Source organism: Ceratotherium simum, chromosome 4 (genome assembly GCF_057802395.1).
Source record: "Ceratotherium simum simum isolate JZ-2026a chromosome 4, ASM5780239v1, whole genome shotgun sequence".
Taxonomy (NCBI): Eukaryota; Metazoa; Chordata; class Mammalia; order Perissodactyla; family Rhinocerotidae; genus Ceratotherium; species Ceratotherium simum.
Genome location: NC_141903.1, coordinates 69739567 through 69762869, shown reverse-complemented (window position 1 = coordinate 69762869; position 23303 = coordinate 69739567). Strand labels below are relative to the sequence as shown.

Sequence of the window (23303 nt, the reverse complement as noted above, 5' to 3'; positions counted from 1 at the left end):
TGGGCTTTCGATTCTATTCCATTGATCTGTGTGTCTGTTTTTGTGCCAGTACCATGCTGTTTTGGTTACTATAGCTTTGTAGTATATTTTGAAATCAGGGAGTGTGATACCTCCAGCTTTGTTCTTTTTTCTCAGGATTCCTTTAGCTATTCAGGGTCTTTTGTTGTTCCATATAAATTTTAGGATTCTTTGTTCTATTTCTGTGAAAAATGTTGCTGGAACTTTGATAAGGATTGCATTGAATCTATAGATTGCTTTAGGAAGTATGGAGATCTTAACTATATTAATTCTTCCAATCCAAGAGGACGGAATATCTTTCCATTTCTTTGTGTCTTCTTCAATTTCTTTCAGAAATGTTTTATAGTTTTCGGTGTACAGATCTTTCACCTCTTTGGTTAAGTTTATTCCTAGGTATTTTATTCTTTTTGTTGCAATTGTAAATGGGATGGTATTCTTAATTTCTCTTTCTGCTACTTCGTTGTTAGTGTACAGAAATGCAACTGATTTTTGTATGTTGATTTTGTATCCTGCAACTTTACCATATTCGTTTATTACTTCTAAAAAGTTTTCTGGTGGATTCTTTAGGGTTTTCTATATATAAAATCATGTCATCTGCAAATAGTGAGAGTTTCACTTCTTCCTTTCCAATTTGGATCCCTTTTATTTCTTTCTCTTGCCTGATTGCTCTGGCTAGGACTTCCAATACTATGTTAAATAGGAGTGGTGACAGTGGGCATCCTTGTCTGGTTCCTGTTCTTAGAGGGATAGCTTTCAGTTTTTCACCATTGAGGATGATATTAGCTGTGGGTTTCTCATATATGGTCTTTATTATGTTGAGGTACTTTCCTTCTATACCCATTTTATTCAGAGTTTTTATCATAAATGGATGCTGAATCTTGTCAAATGCTTTCTCTGCATCTATTGAGATGATCATGTGATTTTTGTTCTTCATTTTATTAATGTGGTGTATTACGTTGATTGATTTGCGAATGTTAAACCATCCCTGCATACCTGGAATAAATCCCACTTGATCATGGTGTATAATCTTTTTAACGTATTGTTGTATGCGATTTGCTAGTATTTTGTTGAGGATTTTCGCATCGATGTTCATCAGTGATATTGGCCTGTAATTTTCTTTTTTTGTGTTGCCCTTGGCTGGTGTTGGTATCAGGGGAATGTCAGCTTCAGTAGAATGAGTTAGGAGCTTCCCCTCCTCAATTTTTTGGAAGAGTTTGAGAAGGATAGGTATTAAGTCTTCTTTGAATGTTTGGTAGAATTCACCAGGGAAGCCGTCTGGTCCTGGACTTTTATTTTTGGGGAGGTTTTTGATTACTGTTTCGATCTCCTTACTGGTGATTGGTCTATTCAAATTCTCTACTTCTTCTTGATCCAGTTTTGGAAGGTTGTATGATTCTAAGAATTTATCCATTTCTTCCAGATTGTCGAATTGGTTGGCATATAGTTTTTCATAGTATTCTCTTATAATCTTTTGTATTTCTGAGGTGTCTGTTGTAACCTCTCCTCTTTCATTTCTGATTTTACTTATTTGTGCCTTCTCTCTTTTTTCTTGGTGAGTCTAGCTAAAGGTTTGTCTATTTTGTTGATCTTTTCAAAGAACCAGCTCTTGGTTTTATTAATTTTTCTATTGTTTTTGGTCTCTATTTCATTTATTTCTGCTCTGATTTTTATTATTTCCCTTCTTCTACTGATTTTGGGCTTTGTTTGTTCTTCTTTTTCCAGTTCCTTTAGGTGCATTGTTAGATTGTTTATTTGAGATTTTTCTTGTTTGTTGAGATAGGCCTGTATTGCTATAAACTTCCCTCTTAGAACCGCTTTTGCTGTATCCCATAAATTCTGGCATGTCGTATTTTCATTTTCATTTGTCTCCAGGTATTTTTGATTTCTTCTTTGATTTCTTCATTAACCCAGTCGTTGTTCAGTAGCATTTTGTTTAATCTCCATGTATTTGTGGCTTTTCTGATTTTCTTCCTATAGTTGATTTCTAGTTTCATACCGTTGTGGTCAGAAAAGATGCTTGGTATTATTTCAATCTTCTTAAATTTATGGAGACTTGTTTTGTGGCCTAATATGTGATCAATCCTGGAGAACGTTCCATGTGCATTTGAAAAGAACGTGTATTCTTCGGTTTTTGGATGGAATGCTCTGTATATATCTACTAGGTCCATCTGTTCTAGTGTGTCGGTTAACGCCAATGTTTCCTTATTGATCTTCTGTTTGGATGATCTATCCGTTGGTGTAAGTGGAGTGTTAAAGTCCCCTACTATTATTGTGTTACTGTCTATTTCTGTTTTTATGTCTGTTAATAATTGCTTTATATATTTAGGTGCACCTACATTGGGTGCGTAGATATTTACAAGTGTTATATCCTCTTGTTGGATTGTTCCCTTGATCATTATGTAATGCCCTTCTTTGTCTCGTTTTACAGTTTTTGTTTTAAAGTCTATTTTGTCTGATATGAGTACTGCTACCCCAGCTTTCTTTTCATTGCCATTTATGGAGTATCTTTTTCCATCCCTTCACTTTCAGTTTGTGAGTGTCTTTAGGTCTGAAGTGTGTCTCTTGTATGCAGCATATATATGGGTCTTGTTTTTTTATCCAGTCAGCCACCCTATGCCTTTTAATTGGAGCATTTAGTCCATTGACGTTTAAAGTAGCTATTGATAAGTATGTACTTACGGCCATGTTTTAACTTTTTTTTTTTCCTCAGTGTTTTAGTAGTCCTTCTCTGTTCCTTACTTCTTCTATACAGAATTGATGGTCACTTTAGTTTGACCTCTGTCTGAAAGCTGTACTCTTTAACTACCCTCCTCCCTCCTTTTATGTTTTTGATATCATATCCAACCTCTTTTTGTGCATTTGTATCCATTATGTTCTAATCGTGAAATAGATAATTTTTCCTATTTGTGGTCTTCTTTTCCCCTTAAATCAGTCCCTTTAACATTTCTTGTAACACTGGTTTCTTGGTGACAAACTCCTTTAATTTTTGCTTATCTGGGAAAATTTTGATCTCTCCTTCCATTTTGAACGATAACCTTGCTGGGTAGAGTATTCTTGGCTGTAAGTTTTTTCCTTTTAGCACTTTAAATATATCATGCCATTCTCTTCTAGCCTGTAAGGTTTCTGCTGAGAAGTCAGCTGATAGCCTTATGGGGTTTCCTTTGTATGTAACTTGACATTCTCTTGCGGCTTTTAGGATTCTCTCTTTATCTTTAATTCTGGACATTTTGATTATGATGTGTCTTGGTGTGGGCCTCTTTGGGTTTATCTTGTTTGGGGCTCTCTGTGCCTCCTGTACCTGGATGTCTGTTTCCTTCCTTAGGTTAGGGAAGTTTTCATCTATTATTTCTTGAAATAGATTCTCTGCCCCCTTGTCTCGCTCTTCTCCTTCCGGGACACCTATAACACGGATGTTAGTGTGCTTGATGTTGTCCCAGAGGTCCCTTAGACTGTCCTCACTCTTTTGAATTCTTTTCTCTTTTACCTGTTCACCTTGGGTAATTTCTTCTAGTCTTTCTTCCAGCTCACAGATCCGTTCTTCTGTATCCTCTACTCTGCTTTTGAGTCCCTCTAATGAGTTTTTCATTTCCAGTATTGTATTCTTCATTTCTGATTGGTTCTTTTTATATCTTCCATTTCTTTGTTGACATTCTCACTGAGTCCATCTATTCTTCTCCCCAGATCAGTGAGCATCCTTAACACTCTTAGTTTGAACTCTCTGTCGGGTAGGTTGCTCATTTCTGTTTCACTAAGTTCCTTTTCTGGGGTTTTGTCCTGTTCCCTTACTTGGAATGTATTCTTTTGCCTCTTCATTTTGCCTCTTTCCCTGTGCTTGTGTCTACGTATTAGGTAGGTCAGCTACGTCTCCTGCTCTTGGATAGGTGACCTTATGTAAGTGATGGCTTAGGAGGCTTCCAGTGTGCTTCCCTCAGTTCTCAATGTTCCAGGGGTGACCCTTATGTGGGCTACGTGTATCCTTCTGCTGTGGCCTGTTTGCTCTCCCTGTAGGCGCCCAGGGAGGCTGAGTTATGCTCCTGGCCAGCTGTTGTAATGCTCAGCTGCTTGTAGTTGTTGTGGGCCCTTCAGTCTCTTTATCAGCTGTGGGGAGCCCCAGCACAGTTGGCTGCAAGTTCTAATACCACATTTGTGTTGCAGTATTTCTTTTAAGTGAGTAGGCCCCCACCGTGGCAGGTTGTTAGGCTCAGGGCCTTACAATTGCTGTAAACCTCTAGCCTATTAGGCCTCCTGTCAGCTCTCTGAGGATTGCAGCTGGGTGGGGCTGGCCTCAGGCACAGGAGCACCCAATTGTTTCAGGTTTTGGAAGGTGGAGCAAACCTCCTATGTGGGTCTTTGAGAAGCACAAGTCTTCTGCAGCTGACAAGCCCTGTTACCCACAGGTCCACACACACAGTCAACACAGTCCTGCCCCGTGTGAGCGCCCCGACCTCCCCAAGTGGACCCAGTCTCTCCACGGCGGGAGCCCCACACACTCTGCCACCGCCCCACACTCTCCACCTGCTCCTTGTGCACACCCTGCCCCGCTCAAGTCAGCTCAGTTGCCAGGCTGCAGAGAATCTAGTCACCAATCTATGCAGGCCCACACGTTGCCTGAGGGCTTGTTGTTGGGTGGGGCCAGTCTCTAGGGTGGGCTGCCTGCCCTGGCTGAGCTGGATTAAATCGGTGCTCTAGCGGGTGGAGCAGACCCTGGGCTAGCAGGTCTCAGGGAGAACTCCAATGGCGTCTGTGTCAGCACGCCCACACCAGGCCACAACAATGGCCGCCGCCAATGTCCCAGTCCCTGGAGAGGTCTCACCCCTCACCGAGATGCACTCAGGGCCTATTAGGTGAGTCTCTTGTCACCGAAGCACTGTGCACCTTTCTTTCTGGTGATTTTAGGATGCTTTCTGGAATGGGTGAGTTTGTGCGCGGGCCCTTTAAGAGCCAGTTTTAGTTTCTTTGTGAACCGGGTTTTCTGGGGGTGCTCCCCAATGCTTTAGTAGCAGGCACAGTCAGATATTATGCCGCTGGTCTCGCTTGTGCTGGGTCCACAAAATGCCCACAGCGGGGGCGCTCCCCGGCTCAGGGCCCCGCGCCTCCAGGGAGGCTGCGTACCTGTGAGCTGCTCCCGGCGGCCGTGAAGCTGGCGGCTTGTGAAGGCGGCGTTTTCCTCTCCGGAAGGGAGTCTCTGCCTCTTCTACCCCAGTTAGGATTGTCCGTTGTTGCAGGAGTTCCTCTTATCCAGTTTTCTGTTCTGTCTCAGGGGTAATTTTTCCACGAGTAGTTGTAAATTGGCTGTGTCCACGGGAGGAGGTGAGTTCAGAGTCTGCCTATGCCGCCATCTTGACTCCCCCTATACTAATTTCTTTATTTAAGATTTCCTTATTCTTTAAGAGAGTTCTTTACTTATGATATATTAAATAATTATAATAATATCATGTCTAAAATTCAGAACTATTTTGGAAATTAAATTGCATGTAATTTATAGAAATCTCTGAAAGCATATATCTATAAAGTTTCCAAAGATTTTGAACACAAAAACGGCTATTTTATAACATAAGGCAAAATATATCTTTCATATAGATCTGAATTGGATAAAAATATCTTAGAAGATAATACTAAAGTTTTCTCTTCTGCACTTTTCTTTTATGCCTATTCCCCAGTCAGGTTAATTGCCAATAAATGAGACACAGTTAAAAATACAATATACTAGACAGGGAAAAACCCTTCTTCAATTTAGCATTGTTCATTATTTTAGCACTGTGTATAACTGCCATTACTGAATTTAGTGAAGCAGCCATTCTTGAGTAGAAAAGACTTGATGTTAGAGACAGAAAGATCTGATTTTTTTCTACCTTTTTAAGCTACTTTATTATAACATTGGGCAAGTGGTTTATTCTCTTTGAGCTTCACATTTGTAAAATGGCAATATATTTAAACGAAAGAACAAATTCACATTCCCGATGATAATTATAGTCTTTGTTTTTAAGGTGCCCGAATTCCTATCATTTGGAATTTCAATAATTACTCTGGTTTGCAGTAACAAAGGAAATAAATAGCATTAAGTTTGTCAGGTATTTGAGGGGAAGAGTGGTGAGAAATACCTTAGGAACGTGGGAAATATATGTGATACGTCCTGAAAAATCCTAAGGAATTCTTTCCCAGTTTAACTCCATAGCAAAAGAAAAAAATGAAGGAAAAAAAAGCAAATCCTTTTTCATGAAAATTGCGTAATTGTATTCCTTACATTTGAAAAATTCTGCCATTAAATGAGGAAGTGTTTAAAGTAATTTGAATTTCACATTGTCAAAGGATCATGGATTATTCTCATTAAACAATTACCTCTGAGCTAACTGAAGTTTCCTAAGAGGCTTGTTACAAATGGCCAAGTTCCCACATGCAGGGAGGTGGACTTTACTTGAGGGTAAAGAATGCTTCTGAATGATAAAAAAATAAATTGAAAAATCCCCAGCCACCACATTTAAAGGTTAACCCACTCTCAGAATAATGATCATATGTGTTTTATCTTTGGATGTGGAAAAAAAGAATGAAATAAAAGGTATATTTTTTCATAAACAGTTTAAAAAGCAGGGATAGATGACAAAACTAATTTCAGCCAACTCAGTGACTATTAATATAGAATCAGCTGCTGTAATAGCTACATTGCTTTGTTCACCGATTTTAGCTGAATTTGTCTCCTAGCATAATATAGATGTAAAATCACAACGGAGCCTTCAGTTTTTGGCAATCTGCCATCTGGTTATCGCGTACAACAACAACAAAAAGGTAGAGAAATATCCAGAGGACAGAAATCACACGCAAATAGGGAAGAGATTGAGCCAGTGGCTGCCCAGGGAACATGTATTAAATTCTGCTTGCCTAGATTTTCCTTTTTAACAGGACACGGGGAAGAAAGGCGAGACTGAGGCCCAATGGAAATGGGAAATCAGAACCAAAAGAATCTGCATAAATCTGGTCCCCCCAGAAAACTGATTCCAGCAATGCATAAACTAGGAGAAAACCCCCCAAAAGGGGGAGGAAATGTGTCTATTTTGGCCATCATACATGGAAGATGGGAATACCAGAGACTCCTCTGAATCTATAACCAAAGGCCAGCCTTCAAATGGGCACCTGGCTAGAATTCATAAGACCTGTGTGATATGTTATACCCTTCCCTCCTCCACTGCAAGCCAAGGACTTAGTCTAAATTGATCTTCCTCAGGTATGAAGGAAAACAAATGCAAATTATCTACGTAAGAATGACTTTCAATTCAGGCCTCATTATATTCTTATAAAATGCAAAAAACATGAATCTCTATCCTCTCTCTTTCCCCTGCTTCTCTTTCTCATATAGACACAGACATAAACTCACATGGAAACAAACCACTATGAGCAAGAAGCAGTAGCTAAAATGAAGTTCATAATCAGAACCAACAACTCAACAGATACTAAGATTAGAAATTATGGGATATAAAGTAAGAACACTTGAAATCTTTAAAGAAACAAAAGAGGAAATATAAATTAGAAGCTGTATGAATGTGTTAATCAACAGACTAGATATAGAAGAATAGATAATTAACCAACTGGAACATTGTTTTGTTGGATGTCAGAGAGACAAAAGGATGTCAAACATGATAGAGAGGTTATGAGACATCAGAAATATAGTGGGATGTCTTCAGGCGTGTTTGACTTCTGAAAAGAGAGAGTATTTAAAACAGAGAAGAGACAAGATTTGAAGGAATAAATGTTAAGAATTGTTGAAAGAAATGAATCTTCAAATCATGCAACTCAACATATCCCAACCATGGTTTGTATCATAATAAATCCGTACCTAGACACATCACAGTGAAATTTTGGAATCTTAAAGATTAAGAGAAGCTCTTAGTGGTAGCTTGGCAGAAATGAAAGCTTCACAAATAGCTTTCAAGAAAGAAGAAATAAAAGCATTTTCACAGAGGCAAATACTGAGAGTTTACCATTAAAAGGCTCCTATTAGAGCAATACCTAAAGGATGTTAAGGGAGAAGGAAAATGGTCAAGGACCTAAGATGCAAGAAAGAACAATGTGCACAAAAAAAGAAGTAAATATGTGCATGAGTGTGTGCTTGCACACACATATGACACCAAAACCAGGAAAATGGTGTTTGAGAGATAAAAAAGGAACTATGGTTCTTAAATGCTTACAAAATAAAAATACTATGAGGCTCAATTCATTGCTTTAAATTGCATTAATATGAAAGATTTATATTCAGCCTAAATTGGTAAGTAAGAAAGACAAGGAGCTTTCTGAAGAGGTTTGCTGTCTCCATATCCCAATCGGTTCAAATAAAGTTCTCAGGTTTACTATATCTTACTATGGTTTATTATATTTTATTTTAGAAATGATCCAAAATTCTCATAACTCCTTTTTATAAGGAATAGACAGTATTTTTCCAGTTAGGTTCCAAACTATGTAAAAGTTTGACTAGAGAATTAAATGATCTGAAAAAATTTCTGTATTTCAAATACTTGAATTCAGAAATTCACAATTCAAACAGTTACCAAAAAAAACCTTGCTTAGCATAAAATAGGAATAATAATCTTAGGGCCCAAATAAGGTTTACTCAACAAATTGTAAATAAAGATGAAGTAATAAAATATAGCTTTACAAATTTAAAGTTTATCTATGATTACATATTAACCACATTTTCTAACAAAGGTACCATAAGGTACCCTTCATTACATTTTAAAATCATTACAAATAACATCAAATGTTATAAAATTCTGAAATTTTAAAAGTTGATAAGCACTAATTTAAATACTGATTATAAATCTCTTTAAAAAAGATTTTAGCATAAAATTTTTGTTTGTTTTTAAATATTCCTCTAGAATTATTTTAAGAGCCCATAATCATTTCATTCTGATAAAGCATAAAGAATAATTAATGCATGTTCAGCTGCACAAAAACTGAGTAAATTGTATCTTATATTTATAAAAAACTATTAGCATCCCCAAATAATGTTATTTTAAAGAATTAAAAGCTCTGTTACAGCCCTGTCCTTTTCTCTAAAAAGAAATTCTTATGGAGCAATTTGTAAGGACACCAGGAGTATTGCCTTCTACAGTATAGTATGCTTACAAATGCTTCAAAGGTTTTTTAAAGAATTAAAAACTTCTACTTATCAAGAAGTTTATAGCTTACCGTGGCCAACAGAATATCAACCCTAAGTAACAATACAGGGTGACGTTATGTAAGACTTTATTGAGGTGTAATTAATATGCAAAAAATTGTACACACTTAATGGATACATTTTGATGAGTTTGGACATATGTATACACCCATGATACCATCACCACAATTAAAGTACTAAACATATCACCTCCAAAAACAAAATTTTATGGAAAAAAATAAAGAAGTCAATTTTAAACTATAAAGCAGAGTAGACAATAGGATGTCAAAAGACTTACTGAGGGTAACACAATCAGTCCATTCAAATTGAGGAAAGATGCTTTGACTTCTTTCTCCTTATCCACTGTTCTAACTATGATATGAGAGTTTCCCCTCCAAAAAAGAGGTGGATGGAATCTTAGAGAAGTTGTATAACAAAACTGGGAGAATTAGCGGAAAAAAACCAGTTTACCGGAAGAGGGCCTTTAGAAGCTCTTTACTGGAGAAAGAGACCTTAAAAGTAGTTCAGTTCTCTGGCTTCATTTTTTTTGACTTCATAATGTAAAATTCATAATACAGTGTGAACGGTGGATAAGGAGACAGAAGTCAAAAGCGTCTTTACTCAATTTACCATTGAGTGATTATTGATACCTTCAGTAAGTCTTTTAACATCCCATTGTCTACTCTGCTTTTCAGTTTAAACTTTCATTCTTTATTTTTTTCCATTAAACTATGTTTTTACATAAATGAAACCTTTGGGAAGGTTAGTCACCAATGCCTTCTTTTTCTGTGACACTTGCCGAGATTCTGTAGGGCTCACTTCCCTTCCACTGCCACCAGTCCTCCAGAGGATATCCACCCACATAATGTGCCTTTACAGCCCCCAGAAAGAATACATCTCCAAACTGCTGCATTTGTTTCCGCACATTTTCCACGTCCTTCTTTTTTGGCTCTCTGATAGCCAGTGCTGAGATTCTCCAGAGAACAGACCTGTTACCAATAATTCCTAATTCAGATTGGACTTTGTCCTTCTGGGGTGAACCCTCGTTGATATGTCTGTGCGTCTTCTCCACAAGGACCTTGGTAGAGTCTCCCCTGTTACTCTCAGTCCTAAACTAATTCTTTGAAAGGGTTTAAGTAAATTTAGAAACTCACTCTGGTTTATTTCTCAATTCACCACACGTAGCTTAAAGTTTGTGATAATCTCTGATCTCTAGTTATGCTGTAGGCATGGAAAATAGGTGATGCTGTATGTTCCCCTTGTTGATACCTATAGTTCATGAAAATGTGGTCATCACTTTTCTATGGGAACCAAGAAGTGATAGCAGGAATTTTTTAAGTGTCCAGGTCAGTGATCATTTAAAGTGTTCCACATTTTAGTGTTGTCTGAGGGTTTTCTTCTTGCATAGTTTACTCTGCTCCTCTAGCCTTTGTATTTCTTGCAACCTAGAAGTTAGATTGGAACTTAAAAAAAAATCAACATGAGTCTCTGTACTTCATTTTTCATCATAACAGGGGGTGAATAATATAAAGCGTCCCACTATTAAGAAAGCCAATTTCACTCACACGGTTAAGTTGATGACAGCCAGATACCTTCACTGTAATGATGTATTTTTTCCTCTGCAATTGGAAATTAATAAGAGGAAAAGAAAAATTAGTCAGCAACACAAAATGTAATTTTTAGCATCTGCAAAGTTTATGTGAATATATAAAGAATAAATTTCTGAAACACTGTCTTTATTATCTCTTGGATGAACAAGTAGGAAAAAATAAACTTCAAATTTCAGCAAAATCTTACAATTTTTCTATTAAATATATTCACTAAAAATGCCAGTGAAATAAAATACTTAAAATATTAGATAGTTGAAAAATCACTTAGATCATCTTACTTATATTTTTCACAGTTTAAATAGGTATTGATTAGTGGCCCAATCCAATTTTTTCTGAGAGCTCATTGTATTAATTTTTTATTATTGCACAGCCGAAATGAATATGCAGAATATTCAGGAAGGCAAGCCAGAAAAATATTATCCTATGAAACAGAATGCAATTTATTAGAGAAAATATGTGACAACCTTACGAAAAAGGAACTAATAATGCTTACTCATGATAAGAAAGGTATAACAAGGCCCAAGTAACTGAATAAGACAATCTATAAGTTAGAGATTATATTTGATAAAAAATTGCTCTAAGAATTTGAATAATTTTAAAAAGAGAAAGCATAATAGTCAATGATCAGAAAAAAGCAACATATCAATATTTTTAACATTTTGACTGTTCTTTAAAATAGTTAGACCCAGAGAAATGAGTAAAGAGAATGAAGCAGATTAGAGAATTTGTACTTAGGAGTGTTTGCCCCCTTTCTCTCTCATTGTTCTTTATTGCCACTGGGAGCCATGGATAAGTAAATGAATTGGAACTGAAGGAAAGGAGATGTCCACTGGGAGATGAAGCATAAGGAAGGTCACAGATATCTTCCTGAAGGTATCAGTTGTGAATAGTTAGATTTGCATGAAGGCACAAGTCTAACTCAGTTGATCTCAAAGGACGCTTTCAAGGTCTTTGATTCTATTACACAGGTGCCTTTCCATGATGGAAGAACATGGGATTTAGAGTAAGAGATTGGAATTTGTGTTCCAACTTTACCTCTGACTGCTATAATATCGTTAGCAAATCACTTAGTCTCTCTGTGTTGTCATTCCTCAATGAGGCAGCTGAAATACTCACAATAAACTCCTCAGATTTCAATGAAGATATATATGTGTGTGTGTGTATATATATATATTTGAAATTCCAATATTATTAGCTATATTTATTTGAGTGAAGGTATAGATATTATATAATTGAAATTATTATAATATTAGTTATAATTTAGTATATAATACTTCCATACGACATAACTATATATTTGCTACATCTTCCTTTTATTTAAAATGTTTCCTATAAATCTTTTTTGTATATTATGTGTTGAGATGAAGCTATAGCAGCTCTGTAGCTACAGTACAGATTAAAAGCCTATGTTTTACCTATATGAACTATTTAGAATTTTCTTCACACTTAATTGAGTGAACAATTGAGTAATTTCCTTTGGTAATAGATTTGCTTAATCAGAGAAGTCATGTCTTTTACTGTGCCATCCACAACAGATTTTGAGAGTTTACTCTGTTACTTGGGAATTTTGAGGATGAAAGTATTCTGACTGACAATATTTTCCTCCTCCTAATTAAGCTGCTACTTTATTTTTCCATTATAATGCACAGGAAATGTAACAGTAAGTTTGGCAAAAAGAAAGATCATAAATGTGCTTCAAAGAGATGAAAAGTACTATTTTTAATAAAAGTACCCTATTCTACTTTAGTTTCAAAGACAGCTTATGTTAATGTGTCTCAATGATTGTTCATGTTCTATCTCCACATTCATGTTATGCAGACTCCCTAATATTTATGATTAATGTTATTTTCCTATATTTACTGTGGTAACTGATAATGTGATTACTAATGTGAATTTAGAATCAGCCAAGAACAAAACAATAGTGATGATAATAATCACTAATTTCCAAGTGCTACAATAAAAATTGTTCTTTTAAATTACAATTTTGGCTCTCTAAATTATATTGAACATGGAATGGTTAAAAACTAAACCACCATCACTTTGTCTCCATTTTAGCATCTGATATAATGTTTCAATAAAAGTGTCATAGTTTGTCTGCCTAAAGGGAAAATTAATTTAGTGTGATCAGAATAAAAGAATGTTAGTTTCATGGTAAAGTAACAGAGAAAAGCCCTTCCACGTTACACACAAACACACACACACCCCAACACAGGAAATGGACTTTCTAGACTAGGAAAAGAGACACTGTAGTTACAGTGAGAACTATAAAACAAGTAGCCAGCATTTTACCAAATATGGGGGAAAAACATTCTTTGATAACATAATTGCTAAAAGCTATTCAATGTGAACTCATAAGAAAATGCGAAAGAAAATTCCAAGCCAGATATAAGGGCCTAAAAAAGGAGACTGATTCAGAGAGATTTAAGCCAAGAACAAAATGTAGCATAGGAAAGAGGACCAACAGATCCTCTAAGAAAATAAATTTGGTTTATATACGTAGAAAGGTCCTTCTCACAGTTAATATTTTCATTAATGAGCAATCAATGAGAAAATGAAGTTCCGTAGACTTTAGAGTTTGTAGGGCACAACTTGCCCAAAGTGGAGAGTGTAGTAAAATGCATCTAGTTCTCACTGCAGCGAACTAAGTCAATCTCAGCTAATCTTTTTGCAATTCTTCTTAAAATTGTGATTTACGGAATTTGTCTATATCATTTAAGAGAATTCTATCTAACCTTAGTGAACACAGCTAGATCATATGAGTCAGAATTCCAGTGTCCGAAATGGTGCTATAAATTTGTGTTATATATCTGACAGCCAGGTAGCAGAAGCGAACTCAATTCAGAAATAATTATATTAAAACTGACATTATTTTTCATTTGTTGGATATTATATGTTCTGCTAAACACTTTGTTTCATTTACTTCATTTAATTGTTACAAATATACTCTATCATAGCTTATTATAATATTCACTTTACAGATGAAATAACTTGGGTGTGGAGAAACAAAACGAGCTGTCCATAGTTCCAGATTTTAAAACGGTGGGGCTAGGAGTCAACTGATGCAATTACTGCTACAACCTCAAGCACTAAATGCTATTCTATAATGTTGTTTCATGACTTCTGTCTTTTATTTCTAGGGTTTGTGATAAAAGAAGTGCAGCCAAAATGACAGTGATGCGGGAGTGGGCATCCCATAGAAGTGTGCACCTCAGGACAGGAGCTGGGATGTGAATCCACATTCCACTGGTACAGGTGGACGTGCAAAAGGGCCTTCCTAAAAGTCCCTACAACTGGGAGGTGCAGTGCTAGGCGGCTGTCACCCTCTAGTCAAGACCTTCTCCGGGCAACCCACAGAATCTTCTCCTTCTAGCTACATTTTCTTCCCTGAGCTGCTTTCCTTCTCTTCATCTATTGCTTCGCCAATATTTTAAAGGAAATTATTCTCCTGTAGCAGGAGTCATATTCTTGAAGTGTAGTTCCAAAAAGTTCCATTTTCTGACCTAACCTCCAAACTATTATTTTTAGTGATGAATTTCTCTGAATTGAAAACCTATGTTAACTAACTCACTTTTCTAGGCTTTTTGTTAACTTCCAAAGTAGTTATTTCCTCTGCTAAGCTCCTTAGTGGAAAACAAAGACAAGATAAGCATTAACCTTTGAAGATGTGATATACTTTTATAAAGGCTAATTTGTGTTTGGATGTGCTCTGTGATATATAAAAATCCCCACAGAGGTGTTTACAACACTGGGATTATGTTCTTTAATATTTGTAATAATGTTGCACCAGAATAAAAAAGATCCAATATTTTAAAATCATTCACTCATTTCATTTGAGTTACCATTTGCAGGAAACAACTGATTTTAATAAAGCATACATATTTTAAATTGTGTTGTTTTATAAAAAACAACCAGATGAAATAACAGGAGTGGACCAAGTGACTGTAATTTATTCCTTTCCAAATCATTGTTTTATTTTCTAGATGTACTGCTTTTCTAATATATTGTTGTTAAGAAACAGTATATTGCCTATGGAATTAAACAAAAACCATTTTGAATAACATTCTAGTCATAAGGCATTAATCAATTTACTTTTCTTCAGATCAGCAAACCAAGTTTGCAAATTAAATATAATAACAACTCCACTGTTTCTGTGAATTAATTGAAATAATACATAAAAAGGCAGTCCCTGAAACATAGTAGCATTCAATATGACAACGTTTTTTGTGTATAATTATGGTTAGTCTGGTCTGGATGAAATGGGACTCTCCAAATCACAAACTAGTTGCAGTTTGCTTGGAAAACTTTTCTAAAGATTGTTTCCATTCCTGTTACTGCTCACTGATTTTTAAAATTATTTTTGTATTTACAGTTTGAAGAACAATTTGCCATCTGCCATGTCTAGATATGGAAACTAATTACTAATGAATGTGGCTGAAGTTCACAGGACTACTGAGGATGCCTTGAAGTCAGAGTCTTTGTGATAGCCTCTTTTCTGGATCTTGTTGGTCACATGTTGCTTCACCTGATAACTGTGAAATGCACAGAATTTTGCTCCCTAATTCATGAAATAATTATGAAGCTAAACACTCTTGGAAAAACAATGCTTCTGAAGAAAGTTCAAAGCCTCAACTAATTTAGAGAGAAACTATTAAATCTGCACCAGAATTGCCCATCTGTATGCTAAATTAGAGTGTTAAAATCTTGAACAGGTTTAGAAACGTAAATGTGGAACTTACCCATTATCCGCAAATTCATTCCTCCTTGCTTTCACCATTAAGTGGTATGCTTACAGTACATTGTCTGTGTTAAATTATATTATTTGTTAATATTTTTGAAATAAAATTAATTAATGCTGAAGAAAGCAAGTGTGAAAGATGTTCATCTGCGTGAGAGCAGCCGCGATTCTCTGAGTAGCGCCGCTCTAAATGTCTCTCCTCCATTGCAGGAGGTAGCCCTTCTTTATATATTGGCACTGCATACAGTAAATTCACTTAGGTATTAATCTGATCCCAAAATGCAGAGTTACCTAGATACTAGAGGGTCATCTTTTTAGATATGCATTTGCATTATTATATCACATTTTTCATGTACCCTTTATTTTTGTTTATGGATGCAAGAATAAAGATCACCCTCTACACACAGCACAGACTATAGATCATTATTTGTGTAACAATCATTGATATGTAAATGGATAAAATTAAATTAGTAAGATTGTGGATATCATCACACTTAATCTTTTAAAGCCCACTGACCTACCTTTCATATGATATTACAATTGACTTAATCCTACCGATTATTTACTTCCACAAATAACATGTTCTTCTTGCAGCTTTCTATGATACCTAGGTAAAGTATTCTTTTTTGTGACCACTGGTACTTTGGGACTTTCTCAGATAAACTAGTAAACCCTAATTTGTTTTATGCTTACATATTTTATCTCCATTATAAGTTATAAGTTATATAAGTTAATATATCTATAGATCAAAAGTAGTTAATGATCTATCTTTTCCATTAAAATGAAATGAGTTGGAGTAGAAAAACCAAGATCTTTTTTTAATTATCCTGGGTTTATACACTTTTTCCAATAACTCCAATGATTTCTCTATACTTTTCTAATTTATCTTTTTAATTTTTGATTAAAAAATTAGAAGCATTTCTCAAAATAACTTATTGACAAAAGAGCCAGAACAAGCTGCTTGGCCAGACAGTGTTGCCAAATAACCACTTATTTTGATTTAAGGCAATCTCCATCTCCAGTTACTAAATCCAAACCCTGCAGTTCTGGGAACAACAGAACAGCGTCTGCCACCATTCATAGTTTATTTTACCCAAATGAATAGTAACAGCAGTACAATCATATATTCTTTTTCCACAAAACACTAAGACCAACATTTTCAGAGCTCAAAACACGAAGGTCCCTTTCATATTCATATTTCCAAAAAAAAAGTCCTGGGTAGTAAATAACTGAAACTTTTTTAATAGAAACTTTACCTGAACTAAAACTTTATTTTCATAATACAATTAAATTAAACTAAAAATACTAAGAGAATATGGGAAGTCACTTTTTAAAGGTTAATCTTTTAACAGAGGTTACAGGTGGAAATCTATTTAATATGTTCTCTCCATTAGCAATGTAGTTCCTTTAGCATATTTCACCAGGAATTACTAAGTCTCTTCTTAGCTTCTTACTCTAGTATCTAAAGAAAGAAAGAAAAGAAAAGCTAATTACTATACAAATAAATTAGGAAAAAATCAATCAGATCAGGGAAAAGGAAGATCTGGAATATCAAGTACGTATTACATAATTTTTAACAACGTTCAGGTCTTCAAGCCAGTGATGCATGTTTTCTCTTAAAATAATACTAAACTATTAGTCCGACTAAGAAAAATGAGCTATGCCTCAGGATCTCAAATGTATATTTTTTGCCGATAATGTCTTATTATTAATTTATGAACCACAATTGCTTTCTGTTTATCTCCTAATAATGTTTTTTTCTAGTATGATGTTATTATTCAGACTAGAGAAAAGTGGCATATATTACTTTCTTAAATCCAAAGCTTGAGTATGTATCAGTGTTACTTGCGGAATATTTTAAAAATGCAGAATCTTAGCCTCATCCCATACATACTGAATCAGAATCTTCATGGGTGAGGCAAAATGATCTTATTTTTAAACCTCTGCGTTTGGCTTAGATGCCAGTGTAACAATTGACAAATCAATGTACCACCAATAGTAAGGAGTGCTGAATATTACTGTATGTGAATGGGGCCTTCATTTGCAGAGAGAATTTAAGGGTTAAAATATACAGAAACCTTTTGAATGATGGCTAGGATATTGGGGGAATATACTAGAGACCTTTCAGCCAGATAGCGTGCACAGATGCTTTCCTAATCAAAACTTTAAAAATGAAACAGGAGAATGGAAAAGGAATTCATTTATCGAACCCTCTTCTATGCCTTAAGTTCTGTTGGCCATTCTATGTACATTATATCATTAACTTTAACAAAAATTCTGAAAGGAAACCATTTGTATTTAAATTATTCTGATATAGTGATAGATTCTGAGTTACTCACTACCTTCCCCAAATTCATGCATCTAACAATTAGACCTATCTTATTTAAAAGCTTATGAATTTCATTTTATGATATATTCTGTGATGGATTCAAAAGAGTAGACCTGAAATAGAAAGTTTGATGTACTTTTGTTAAAATTGCACCTCCCACATATGATTCAAGAAGTCATTCATAATGGGAAATACTGTTCTCAGTGTAATCTGACTTAGTAACAACCAGTTGAAAAGTGGATATGATAGGATACTAGGGAAGAAAATGGAATCTGAAGTTGGGAGTCTGTAACTGCCAAAGAATGGAGGTCATGTTTAGCCATGTATATTTTCTAGACTTAAGGGAAACATATAGACAAAAAAATAACTCCAAAAAACCAAGATAAAGCTTCAGAATCTACAGTTATGGTCCTTTGAATGATATTTTCAACCAAAAAATGTTCTAAAGAAATGGCCTTATGGTAAAGTTCAGATCTAGGGCATTTCAAGTAGAACGTGGCCTCAGGGCAAAGTTTGGATGTATATGTGGTAAAATTCTTTGATAAGATGTTGGAAAGATCATAAGTATTTAAGGTGACACCTCTAAAACTACCTCATGAGGCTCTAAGGTAGATGATATAAAAAAGTCTAAAATATTAAGTTCCTATTACAAACTAATGAATGAATAATTTTTAAAATGAGAAAATTATTTTAAAAATCAAATTGGATATCCTCAGAACTCATATTTTAAACAAGATAGAATATTGTTACTAGTAAGTATGTGGCGATAGATAGAGGTCTGTTTTTTTTAAACTTTCATAAATCCCCTTATTTTAAAAAAGACAGAGGAAAAGAGAAAGCTTATGGATAAAAACATTTTTAACTAAATTACATGGCAAGAACCCCAAAAAACCCAGAATACGGGTGGATGGGGATGAATGTTTATATTTGAAGACCTGTCAACTATAACGCCAAGTTATCTACCTCTACTTCCACCCAAAATATATTGGTGAGGCAGATAGAGGGAACGTGGAAGCAAATAGTAGTCACTGTCCCACTGAAATTCTTGAATCTGCCTAGGCACGTTTCACAAGTTTCTTGATAAGGATCATTCCTGTTCTTGGGGACTGATTTTCCTTGGATTTTAACTCTGCACTCTGTGTCAGCCTTCTTTTTGATAAGAAATGGTTAATATTTGCAGCTGAGTAGCTTTCTGAAACTGCTTCTTGACATTTGAAGGTTGGAAGCCCTGGGGACTTTTTCATTTTTAACTGTTTCTTCCTGTTTTATTCCAAGCCAATGGGGCTTTTGCTGATCCAATTCTCTTAAAATCTTTGTGATGGTCCTATGAATCTTATTGATATATTTACCACTAAACTAACATCACACCTACAAAGTTCTTCAAGGCAGACTCCTCTCAAAGAGATATGGGGGTCGTCTCAATGAGATTTGTGGGTTGATTGGGAAATTGCTGTTGCATAATAGCCTGATGATTCTTAAAAGCCATTTGCCTAGCAAAGAATGTCTAGAAAGCATGCTCTTAGGATCCTCAAAAGTTACTTTCTGTCTAGCTGAGATGACATAAGAGATGTCACCTTAAATTTTTCCAATGTCTTAAAGATTTTAGAGCAACATCTTTAATCTAAACTTCCTCTGAAGCCACATTTTACTGGAAGTGCCCCTAATTTGATTTTTGCCTTGAGACCATTTCTTACTTTGAGAACACTTTGGCTGGAAAGACATCCAGGCTACCTTATATTTCCCATAAATTCTGCTCAAAAACTGAATGGTTCCTTCTTTTATCCATCTCACTATATATGTTTATTATCAAATACAGCTATAAAATATCAGTTGGAATTTTTAACATTCTTCCTGGAAATATCTTTAGCCAGATTCACCAGTTCATTAAGTACATTTTCTATTTTCCAAGTTATAACAAGAGACCGTTTAACCATACTTTCAACTACTCCTTAATACAGGCTGCTTTCCATCTGGACTCCAGTAACAACTTCTTCATTATTTTTCAAGCTTCTGTCATTAGTTTCCACAAGGTCTTCCTGGCCACTTCCTGCTCTCCAGTTCCAAAACTAATGTCACATATTGGAGGTTTTTGTTTGGCAATACCCCATTTCTCATAACAATTTCCATTCTGCTATCTATTACACTGTAACAAACTACCAATAAACTTTGTGGCTTAAAACAAAAATACTAGTTTGTGCTTCTGTCACTTTACTGGGCTCAGCTGCATTGTTCTCATTGGGTTCTACATGCAGTGGTAGCCATATAGCAATGGTGCTAGAGTCATCCGAAGCTGGATGGATATCCAAGTTGGTTCCTTCATTTACATGTTTGATGCCTCTGCTCTTGCATGTGGTTGGTCTCTCTCTCTACCCCCTACAACATGTCACAGGTCACCAGAGTACACTGGGCTTCTTACTTATACTTCAGTGAAAAACGTTGTATGATCAAGGGGACACAATTCCATGTTATCTGATTTTTGTTTTGCTGAGGAAGATTCACCCTGAGCTAACATCTGTGGCCAATATTCCTCTATTTTGTATGTGGGTCGTTGCCACAGCATGGCCACCAAGGAGTGGTGTAGGTCCACGTCCAAGAACCGAATCTGGGTTTCAGAGGCAGAGCATGCTGTACTTAACCACTAGGCCACTGGGCCGGCCCCATGTTATCCGGTTTTAGTCTTTATTTTCTTTGAGCTATTGCAGAACTCTGTGAATTATAGTAACTGATAGAAATGTAAAATAATTTTTGTTTATAAACACTTAGACCTGGCATAAGATCATTCCTGCCGTTACTGTATTGGACTAAGCAATCTCAGGGCCTGCCTATATTCAAAAGGATGGAGAAATAAACTCCTCCTCTTGATGGGATGTTCAAGGTCACATTTCAAAAGAGCATAGGGAATGGAAGATAATTTTGTAGTTACTTTTTAAAAATAGAATCTGCTACAATGTATTTCAGCAATCTCTTTACTTAGACACTATTTAATTTGTTATTATTTCATTGGTCCTGTGGTTTAAAATTTATTAGATTTTTTTTTAAGGAGTCACATAAAATTTATTATTTCTCTGACTATGGCTTTCCTTGAAAATTTAAAGCCCAGAATGTTTTTATTTTCTTTATTTACATTCTGCATTGTGGTCAGGAGCAGGTATCCCACTGCTTTAGTATGTTTGAGCTGCTATAATAAAATATCAGAGACTGGGAGGCTTACAAACAACAAATATTTACTGCTCACAGTTCTGGAGCCTGGGAAGTCCAAGATCAGGATGCCAGCAGATTCAGTGTCTGGTGAGGACACACTTCCTAGCTCATTGTCTTCTCCCAGTAACCTCACATGGTGGAAGGGGCAAGAGGCCTCTTATAAGGGCACTAATCCTATTCATGAGGGCTCCACCACGGTGATCTAATTATCTCCTGAAGGACTTACCTCCTAAAACCATCCCCTTACAAAGGTTATGATTTCAACATAGGAATTTGGGGGTAATAAAAACATTCAGTCTATAGCACTACTTCATAGTTTCTGCATCCCTCATTCCAATAATAGTCTACTACAGCAGGCAAATGCCCCACAAGTTAAACTTCAGGAAAATTTTGTCCCGGTAGGTTTAGAATTACTAGGATAACTTGAATGATGATGATTTGGGGGTCATCATTAACTTCAAACATAATCATGTCAGATAACTAATCCTAGATTAATTTTTTGAGGGATTCTTGTATAAAACACTTTATTAATCAGGGATGAGTGGAAGAAACAAACTACTCAACGGATTTTAAGAAATAATAATCATGCAAAAAATAGGTAACAGCAAAACGATTGAAAGTGTTGAAAAAGATTCCCAATCGAAATTATTTATTTATTTATTTGGTGAGGAAGATTAGCCCTGAGCTAACATCTCTTGCCAATCCTTCTCTACTTCATATGTCGGATGCCTGTCACAGCATGGCTTGATAAGTGGTGCGTAGGTCCGCGTCACGGATGCAAACCTGGAACCCCAGGCCGCCGAAGCAGAGCACACGAATCAAACCACTATGCCACTGGGTCATCCAAAATAACAAAGTGTTGATCCAACACGGTAGCAATTACTAGTGAGACCATGATTAAAACGATGCCAAATTCAGTAACTCATTGCTATCAACACTGTTACTATTGCTGCCACTGCTGCCATTCCTACAGGTAAATCCGAAGTTATAACATAGACACCCCCAGCTTTGTTTCGGGGTTAAGGAAATGGACTCATGCTACTACTGTTATTGGTGCTGTTCCCACCATAAATGGCAAATCTCAGATAAGTGCCTCCAAAGCCCCGGCAGCATTGGAGTCTCTGAAATAACATTTTCAGTTTTCCAAGCTCTCAAATGAGAGGTGTATGGAATGGATTTGGAAAGATTCAATATTCCATATCCAGCCCTATATCTTTTCTAAATATTGTTATGCACATATATTAGTAACGCTGTGAGATGCACTATAAGAAATAAAAGTTTAAAGATGGTAAGTAAAAAGAATTAAACTGCCAATAATCACAAATTGTATTAATTATAGATGTGGAAATTACTGTGTATGTGAAAAATTTAAAAATATACATAAATTATTAGAAACAGTAAGTATTTTCTTCCATGGATGCTGGATGAAAGCTCAATATAAAATAAAATTTGTACGTCTATATATTACTGAAAATCAAAAAAAATGTTAAAATATCATTATAATAGTATAAAATAGCTAATAACAAATCTAATGAAAGATGTGTAAGACCTCTACAATTAAAGTTTTAAAATAGTGGCTAACAGAAATTTGGAAAATACCTTAAAAATGAAAATAATTCTTTATCCTTCATTTTTTGGAATACTCAACATTGAAAAAAATATCACTTCTCCAAAATCAATTAAAAGATTCAATGCAATCTCAATCAAAATCCCAGCAGGATTTTGTGAAAATTGACAAGCTGATTTTAAAAACTAACACGGAAATTAGAAAGAATTAAAATAATCAAAATAATCTTAAATTAGAAAAACACTGTTGAAGAACTTACAGTATCAGATATCAAGACTTCTTATAAAGCTATGGTAATACAAACAGTATGGTAGTGGTGAAATACTATACAAATTGACTGACAGTCCGAATAGAGAATAGACGAACTGACCATTATGTATATGGTTATCTCATATATGATAAACATGCCGCTGAAATTTAGTAGGAAAAATATCTTTTCAGTAAATGATTCTGAATCAGTTAAATATCCATATATGTAATAGCAGCTAAAACAATGAATATTTATCCTACATTCCATGTGCATCAGTAATCTGGGAATGATTTAATTGGGTGATTCTGAGTGGTTCTCTCTTGAGGCTGCAATCAATGAGTGAGCCAGAGTTGGAGTCACTTCAAGGCTTGACTGAGGGAGGTTCAGTTCCCAAGCTCAGGCAGTTCATGGGCCTCAGATCAGCTTCCAAAAGCACTCACGTAGGCTC

At 35.6% G+C, this 23303-nt stretch overlaps 1 long non-coding RNA gene across 2 annotated transcripts; it reads left to right on the top strand.

Annotated features, from left to right (window-relative positions):
• Positions 1-4700: 4700 nt before the first annotated feature.
• On the top strand, positions 4701-15630 carry LOC147917319 (uncharacterized). 2 transcript variants are annotated; one of them, XR_015552090.1, is made up of 3 exons: positions 4701-4862; positions 13911-14019; positions 15143-15630. It is a non-coding gene; the product is annotated as an uncharacterized LOC147917319 (long non-coding RNA). The 2 variants fall into 2 exon arrangements; XR_015552089.1 differs by having other exon boundaries at positions 13911-14025.
• The last annotated feature ends 7673 nt before the right edge of the window (positions 15631-23303 follow it).